Here is a 9,924-nt window from a genome sequence, read left to right as displayed (position 1 = left end):
GCAGATCGGGACCACATACATAGATAGAAAAATATTTCACCTACCTAGTGTATGTAGTCCTGCATTAATCCTAGTTGATCCTTGTTAGTTGTATTCCGCCAAAACCAAAAACCCCAATATTTAGTGTATTTTTTGGACGCTTCTAGTTCAATAATAGTTTTAGTAACTATTATAATTTATGAATCATGCTATTAATAGCATGATTCATTAATGAATAACATACTTTTTAGATAAAACAACAAAATCCCAGATCGATTGTTGAAATCGCCCTATATTCAGTTTTGAAGTTGCTACTTTTTGTAAACATTATCATTTATTCTCTTTTGTTAAAAATGTCTCAACTCTGGGTGCCTTTAACAGTCATGAATCTTGAAATCTTTCAAATTTTTTTTTTTGGATTCATAAAATTTGAAGAATTCCATGTCAATTGCCTTTATGATGTTTGCAATATAAAAAAATTGATTTTTGCAAAGCTATCCGGGCAGAGGCCCAACTGGGCGGCGTTTACAAATTAATTGTAAATAAAATATATTTGGAACTTTGTTTTCAAAAAAATCATATTTCTTTGTATGCTGTATACAAGTAATACTATAGCAGGTTGCGTAGTCGGTTTGAACAATGTTTCTTCCACTAATAAGCTGCCGGTTTTCGTAATATGAAAACCAAATATCAAAGAAGCTAACATCGGCTATGCCAAAGTTTATATACCCTTGCAGTCCTTGGCAATAATAATTTTACATGTTCAAAATTTGTTTTCTGCAACTCAATTCATGAATATACATACAAACAAAACAATTTTATTCTTTTTACTACAATTTGTTCTTCTTCTTCATGTGCTCTGTTGATTTGATGGGGTTTTATATGCAATATTATCACATGTGTAAATTTCAAAGCGATACTCCAATTTTTATGAAAATATAGTAGTCCGATCCTGAGAATTCTCATACTTGATCTGCTCCAGGTAATAAAAGACACAGAAAAAATATTTCAGCCCGATAGCTCTTAAGATGCCTGAGTAAAACGCATACGCACGGACGGACAGACGGACATGGCTATATCGACTCAGCTTCTCATGCTGATCAAGAATATATATACTTTATTTTATAATACCCTCTGCAAGGGTACAAAAAAGGCAACATATACCCTTGCAGTCCTTGGCTAATATATTTCTTCATGTTTTAGACTCTTTTTCTGTAACTCAATTCATCGATGCACAGACAAAACCTTTCAAATATCATTCCCATTTCTTTTTCTTCTTGTTCCCCATTCAATTTTACGTGCTGCGATTGGCAAGCAAGCACAAACAGTTTATGTAGGATTGCGTCTGTCGGCAGCGTTTGAGCAGAGCCTATTTCTTTTGACTGTAACTTGTGTTCTATTTATCCAATTTGTTTATCGGATTTGATTTCTGGATCTCTATCTCTATCTCTATTTTGTATAAAAAACTATAATAGTAAATTTCATAGGGATACTCCAATTTTTTAACCTATTTTTCTTCAATAACTACATATATGATATAGTGGTCCGATCCTGAAAATTTCCATACTTTATATTACCCGGGTTATGAGTAGCTCAAATATCAAGTTTCATCCCAATAACTTTTCATATGGCGGGGTAAATATGATTTGCACAGACGGACGGACGGACAGACGGACATGGCTATATCGATTATCTTCTCATGCTGATCAAGAATATATATTCTTATTAGGGTCGGAAACGTCTCCTTCTGTGCATTACAAACATCTGACCAATTTTGGAATATCCTCTGCAAGCGTATAAAAATTACAGAATTAATTAGAGTAAGTCTAAAACTTTTGAAAAATAAATATATTTACCTGTGAGATGAGTTCGCCCACGCAAAAATGATATAAAACCATCGTTATTTTTTAAAAATTTTATAATTCCAGAATTGAAAAAAAACAGAATGTAAATGTAAATGTAAATGTAAATTTATTTGTTTGTTTTTTTTAAATATTTTTAGGAGACCAAGTCGGCTTGAAACCCCTTAAAAAAGGTATGCTAAAATGCCCTTGGCCGAAATACGGTGAACTGGATCATAAAGAAGCATTTTTGGAATTACGTCTATCCCGTTGGCATCAAGATTTTTGAGCTGGTTGGTCAATTGATTTATTGACCAACGAGGAAAAGTATTTCTGTAGTCGGGAAGTGAAGTAAAGCCTGGCCAAATTTCTTCAGTAGGTGTTTTAAGAATCCTGTAAAATTCGTCAGCTCTTCGTCAGAGGGATTACTCTCGATGGATAGTACAGTCTCTATTGTTCTTTTAAGGCATACATAGTTGGCCTTTCCCAGCAGCCTCCAAAACTTGCTGAATTCGATGGTAGACCCATTTGCGTTTTAACCGAATCGGTTTTGCGTTGTCTACAGCACACACATTCGCTAATAATTCTTTTGATCTTGGTATTAATCTTCGGCATCCAGAACTGCGATTTGAATTTATGTACGACGACTTGTATTCCGGTATTCGTTGTAAAATCATCTTCACTCATGGAAAGAAAATATTTGGTGAGGCGTAGAGCCCCAGTTATAGTCCAGTCTCATCATAGATTATGTGAAAACTTTCTGCTTGGACATGGAGATACAATTTTGATAGAGACCAATTATACTCTTCCACGACGATATCGCCCCGACGGAGTTCCTTCTTATATCGTTTCGTTTTTACGTTTTCAATAAATATTTTGACCCATGCTGAAGCACTTACCAGTTTAGTGAATTTCAAAATTCTATTTTCCAGTATTTTAAATGGGTGCTCGTATTGGCGAACCAGCATCATAAGTCCTCATTCAGTTAATACCTTTCATTTTGGCTGTGGCATCATCTTTTTATCTAATCCAAGAAAAGGTGGACCATGTTGCCATCTGTCTTTGGCAACTTATATGGATGTATCTCTTGTTATGATATCAGCAATGTTTTCCATGGTTGGAACCCAATTCCATTCTGACCTCTTGGACTTCTCTTTACTATTTACCCATGAAATCACCGTTCACGGGAGTCTGTCCAGAAATATCGTTCATCAAATTTTAGATGTATTTCGTTCTCAATAGTTTCCGCCAGTCTACATCCCATCACAGCTGCCAATGTTTCATGTTTTGGAATCGTAACATGTTTTAGTGGTGAAACTTGAGCCCGAGATGCCATAACTTCTTGTAACTTACTCGGATATATGCTGCTGCAGCGTACGCTTTGCTACTAGCGTCACAAAAAACGTGTAGTTCGACTTTCGTAGCAAAAGATAAATGTTGAGAATAACATCTTGGTATATTAACATCATGTAGTCTTTTAACCACTCTTGCCACTTTTTGACAGGATCTCCTTTAATGACATTGTCCCATCCGATGCCAAGCTCCCAAAATATTACGCATCAAGATCCGACCATTTATTATTACTGGGGTTATCATTCCCAAAGGATCATATATTGAGTTGACCGCTGCAAGCACCATTCTTTTTGTAGGCATCCTTGTTCAATTCAATATGTCCTCGCTTATACTGTGCATTGTAGTTGTTGAGAATATAAATATATCTCTTTGTGCGTATCAAATCATGCCGAAAACCTTTTGAGATATATCTCCTTTTTCGCCCAACCGAATCCGTGTTAACAGGCCACGTAGATCGTCGGATATTTCCTGTAAGACATGATTATATGTCCAACTGCGTGTATCACTTCACTTTTGTGTATCGCCGCATTTCATGGATTTAATTACTGCGCAATTTGGCAGCAAATAAAGTTTTGGAGATTTAACCAAGTTGATATTAGTGAGTATTTTGCCATTACCATTCTTCAGTAGCTTCTCTAATGCATTTTGGTATGCTCGCTCTAGTTCATGTTTTCTGTCTAACTTTCTTTCTAAGCATTTTAGTCTTTGTTCTGCCATTTGGCAGTCGCCAAAGTTTCACCATGTCGCTTTTCCACGGTAAGTACTTGATATTTTGATAACAGACACTTTTTTTCCTGTTGGTTTAGTGTTGTTCGTTGCTGGTTTACGGACACCAAATCCTTCTATGCTAAATTGGTTTTTAAGCATATGGCCAAGATGTTCAAGATGTTTGCTTTCACCGTCTACGACCCATCCGAGTTTGTTTTTTTGCCATAATTGGACTCTTTGGATTTACATTTAGTATGGTTTGAGTTGTCAGGATCGTTGTCCAATAAGGAGATGAGACTGAAGATTCCGAATCGAGTTCAATTTTGCAAATTTTGTACATGGAAATTCTTTCTATATAGCTTTCTAATCGATTCGTTGAGTTGGTGAATTCAAATCCTTGATAAGACTTACATTCTCAAGCTTCTGAGTTTTGCTATCGCCAGCAAGAGCAATATTTGCGATTTCTGAAGTCCCCTCATATCTAGAGTTTCCTTCTGTCCATCCAAAGCAATACGGTTTAGGCTTCCCAATTATACCAACATCTCGTGCTACAGTCAAATCCAACATTGTGGTTATGCTCCCATCGTCGAAAAAAGCCAGAATTTCTTTTTCACCAGTTGTTAGCATTTTAAGAATTGCTTCTTCTTGGACTTCTTGAATGCATCCGCCAACAGCTTGCGGCAAGGATGGTAGATGAGACTGTTTTGCCTTATGTAGTAAGCGATGATGATATCTTTCACAGTTGTCTATCTTGCATTGATCACGATTATTACTTTGTCCCTTATGAAGTTTTAGACATGAAGCAGGCGTTACTTGTGCTTGCCTAGTCCCATCGTTTCTTCAACTCTGTCTTTCTAAATTTACTATATTTATCTAGGGAATGCTTGTCTTCATCTTAAAATAAACACTTGCTGGTTGAGCGAGTTTGTGTACTTTTGCGTTTGAATTTGTGATTTGAATTTATTTTGTGCTTTATTATCTACGTTATTGATTGTAATTATCTTCTTGTAGAAACATGATCAATATACAATCTCGACTGCTCCTGTGTTCATTCAGCAAATATTTCAAAATAACAATCTGCAGCTCCTAATTTTCGAGCGGTTAAAAAATTCTCGGAAAAAACTTTCATCTAGCCGCCTCATTTAGCAATGAAAGCAAGTTTTGTGTATGGATGTATTTGCATTTTGATTGATATTTTGAACAGAGCTGTTGAACTATTGAAAATCTGCAGTTTTTTTTACATATTTTATTTCCTGTGCTTTTGTCATCAGTTCGAAAGCCAGATTTTCTTGAACTCCATATATGTTGTCCAAAATGGCTAGAATTTTCGATGGCACCTTGGCCGACATCAACAATATGTCAACTTTCTTTCCCGCTGCCTCTTTTAGTGAATTTTTCAGACGATATTCATACATCCTCTATTTCTTAAAATGTGGCCAAGCCAAATGAGAGGAACCGTCAAATTCCAGATGTTTATTGCCTAGGTTTCGTCTGGCTAACATGGTAATGACTGAGCTTTCCATATTGTTGTCCCCGTTGGAGATCGATAGAGATACATTTAACAGGTGGTCTTTATCAGAATATACAGATTTTTGTGAGGAGGATGAACGTTGGTCCTTCGAGCCGGATAATTAACACAATTATTAACAAAATGTGGAGTTGGCCAAAAGTGGTAGAAAAGAGGCATGGAAGTCGCAAGACTTTCGCGACGTTTATTTCGTCATAAAAAAAAATTTGTTAGAGAAAATTTCGTGAAGCGCGAACTACGAAAATTCAGCTCCAAAATGAAGCTGCAACACTTCGACTGTATCTCAAAAAAGCTGAGCGCAGGCGCTTTGCAAAGAGTATGCAAAGTACTCCATACAAGCATCAAACGCGAACCAGTTCTAAAACATGAACCAGTTGGACGTACTTAGGGGAATAGAAGCCATAGATGTAGAAAACGTGGAACTTCAAGACGAAATCTTAAAAAAGGAAATATTGATGTTTGGTGTAAAATGACAGCTAAGCAAAGCCCAAACTGGGGGCGCTTTTGCTAACGTCATCGAAGACCATGAATACGAAATACAAGAACTGTCATTAGAGGTGAAAGTTCTGAATGCGCGCCCGGAAGCTTTGGTGAGCAAAAAAACATACTTTGAATATTACTGTAACACTAATCTGTTATGTAGTGGAATTGGCAGTGGTTTTTCATTATTTTTAGAGAACTTTATTTTTTAATTCTTATAGGCACGTGTGTCTTCGCCATCGTTTTAATTAAGAGTGTGGCCATCTCTTTCTAGAACAAAATGATAAATTGACTTACATACTAGATTCAAGAACAGAAATGTTTTTTTTTTTTTTGGAAACATAGCTTAAATACAAATAATAAATATTTTCTGCGACACTGTATACAAGTAATTTTATAGCGTGGTGCGTAGTCGATTTGAACAATGATTCTTCCATTAATCTGCTGCCGCTTTTCGGACTACGAAACCAAAAAATAAACTTTGGAGTTGTAAGCTATGATTGCCTTCTTTCTACAATTCTAGAGGGGTTAGCAAAGTATGCTGATGAGAGAACTCGGTAGTTCTTGTAATACCGCAATACGAACAACCTGCTCATATTTTGTCTTTCCCGAAGATGAAGTCGATCCTACTTATTCGAAAGATTGAAATATACAGAACGCTAAAATAAATGTCACATACCAATCGCCCGACACGGCGCACACTGCTGCTTTTTGGCATTTTACATTGCAAAAATCATATCTTTTAAACCAATAGAGCGATATAAAATATTTAAAAAGCGTTTGAGAAAAAGCTTCAAAATAAATGTTTGCCAAGAGTGCTGGGTGCTCTTGGTGCTGAAATTTTCAAGGTCAAATTCAGAAATTTGAAATTTTCACCATTTAACATATTCTTGCTCGTAACCAACACCTGCTATTGAAGACGTCATTTTATCATTTTCAAAAAATCTCCTTAAATTTTTTCAATCCTAGACTCCGAGAGAATTCATCTTGTATAATCTTCTTCGTATATCTCACTAGGTATATTATCCGTTTTTTATCTCCTCGCCGAAGAAGTGTGTAAACTAGCTTCAGAATAAAATCCATACACTTTATTCTGCAATGCAACGGGGAAATTCCATATTCGTAGCGGTTCTTCTCACTCACTGTGTGTCGTGAAATTCGCTTTGAGTTTTTTTGCAAATTGGACAACTCACAACTTTTCCGTCAATCATTGTCAGGAAAAAATCAAACTAAACCGTAAATGTTTTTCCACTCTTGGTTTGAAAATTATGCGGCCTTTCTCGTCCTCTGCTAGTTGATGGTTGAACGAATCTACAAATATTGTATACTTTTCAAGCCAAACTCAATTTTTTTCACAAAATGTGGCACATTTCTGCTGCTCGCGTTCGATTTTTGCCTTAAGTTATAGTGTGTATATTTGATTTTTACCTTAAGCTCCATTTTAGAACTTCAAAAATCCTTTTTTTTAACAACATTTTTGCACTAATAAATAAAATTGTCTTGAATTATGTTGACGAATACAATTTAGTCCAGATTTAAGGTGTGTCCTCTTATGAAGTTCAAAATAAACTGTCGCAAACAAGAGGAATATTAAGCATTATATTTTTTTTAATTAACTAGGTACATACCTTTTTGTATTAATTGGCTAAAACCGTAATATTTACATCCAATTAGGTAAACAGAAACAGAAGGTATTTAAAAACAGCAATAGTAGTTGTAACGATCCTTTTTCGTCCTTCGGGATATCTCCGATATCTCTTGGGCTAGGTTCGGCACAACAAATTTATTTTGTGCCCCGGTGAAATTAAACACACTCGATTTCAATTGCCGATGTTAATTATACATTTATTCAAGCTGTTAATGGAGTTGGTTGGATATGACGGTTTCTCACTGGTAGTGCCGGGCTCGGATAGCGTTAGTGAGTCACTTTGAGTCCCTCGTTGTCTCGTTCGTGTCTTCCTCTGGTTTCTGTAGCCGTTACTGGCTATTGACTCGATCTGTATCGTATGTGCTTGCTTTGTGATACGCCTTTGTACCCTTTCCGCTATATCTGTTGAGATCGCTTTGCTTCTCTCAACTTTATTTTGGCTTGGGCACGGCGCTTGATATCCTTGTCTAAGGACTGGTTATAATAGAACGAAGCTGTACAGGTTACTCGTAAGGCCTGTATAGTTCTTAACTTTGCTGCTGTTTCTTGTGTTTCCTTGATAGGTTTTTAAGGTTACTCGTAAGGCCTTAATTACTTGTTACTTGATCACGACTTGATGATTTGCTTGATGGGCATTGCCTTTATATAGGCAGATTCCCCGGCCTCAGGAATATCTTGGTGTAGTACCGCTATACAGCTGGTACATTTCCATCGACCCTCTGCTTTCACCCACGCATCCACTTGTTGCTATGCGTGGTGAAAGTCCCGTAAATCCTTGGCGCATATAACCACCTTCTTTGTGGCTGAGCGCCCATTTACGCCTTGTCCTTGTCTTTCTTGTTCGTACATCTTGACTTGCATCACTTTCTCGCATTGGCGTCGCCTTTCTATTGGCCGCCCTCCGTATTCCGTTGACTCTCTCTGCTTTCTCTGCCAACGCTGCCGTCGCCCGCCGCTCCCTTTGATCCACTCGTCATACCCAAATTCACCCACATTTACTCAATATTATCATCTACATACATATATGCTAATGGTATTAACTAAATTAATGTTTAAACATAATTAGCCTGATTACTTTAATATATACTATTGTTTAATTCCCCACGCAAACACTTTCATACGCATCTCGTATCTATTAGATAGAGGGCTTCCCCATGGCTCATCCCTCCCCCTTCGGCTTGCATATTCCCCTCACAAATCCACAAACCATTTTCGTTTACAATTTCTCGGCTCTCCCCCCTACTCCCCGTTTCATAAGCATAGCCCTCACTTGGTTTCATTTCGGTACCAAGCATTCCCCGCACCCGTCTTTCGGGCTAGCTTGGCCCTCGCTTTCGTTTTCACTCGCCCACGAAATTCTCTTGGCGCTTGCAATTTACCGCTCTCGCTCTCATGAGCGTGACGTATGCATAGCGCGGCCCATTGGCCACCGGTATTCTCTCTCGCCGTCACACGCATAGTGTACGTGTGACCTATATGTATGCTAATGCATGCATTTATTTGCATCTCCATGCTCTTAATTTGTCAAATGAGGCCAATGCCCCCTTTTCACATGCAATTGTGTCTTCAAGCCCGGCTTCATTTACTCTTATACAGCCACTCATATTTGTTATGCTTCCCACGCATCTTCCCGCTTGTACGAAATTGCCAAACGGTTGCATGGGGTTCGATTTGGTTCGATCGAGCCATGTCGGACTCGGCTGCCCGTCGCCTATGCATGTATAATTGTTTTTCATTATGCCTCCCACGCATCTTCCCGCTTGTACGAAATCGCCAGCTGTTGCGTGGGGTTCGATTCGGTTCGATCGAGCCATGTCGGATTTGGCTGCCCGTCGCCCATGCATGTATAATTGTTTTTCATTATGCCTCCCACGCATCTTCCCGCTTGTACGAAATCGCCAGCGGTTGCGTGGGGTTCGATTCGGTCATGTTCGGCCGGCCTCGCTACGTTTGCTCATTCACAGCCGATTTCACTCTTATATGACCAATTCTGTGCTTGGTCTTATACGGTGTGTTTGGTTTGTGTCTTGGCTGTGTTTGTATTTTGTAGATTGTTTGTTGTAGCTTGTTTGTTGTGGGGAACATTATTCTTGTCTATATAATGTTCCTCACACTCCCCCTTCTTCGGGAGGGATTTGCCCTCCCCTGTCCCTTGTACCTTGTTTTTGTTTCCTGTATGTATATTTTCCATTCTCGTATTTGTTCATTCAATATGTTTGCCTTTGTAGCTTTGGCATGTGTTTTTACTTGTTTTGTGTGTTTTTTTTTTTTTTGTGTTCTTCTTTGTGTTTTGGCTTGTATTTTGCTTGTTTTGTGCCTTTTTCCTTTGGGACTCAGCTCGCATCTTTTATTGGCCAAATGGCATCTTATAATGTTGGCGATTACTG

This window comes from Drosophila tropicalis, unplaced genomic scaffold, assembly GCF_018151085.1.
Source record: "Drosophila tropicalis isolate 14030-0801.00 unplaced genomic scaffold, ASM1815108v1 contig_1002, whole genome shotgun sequence".
Taxonomy (NCBI): Eukaryota; Metazoa; Arthropoda; class Insecta; order Diptera; family Drosophilidae; genus Drosophila; species Drosophila tropicalis.
The sequence above is the reverse complement of the archived record's forward strand: the minus strand, read 5'-3'. Positions refer to the sequence as shown.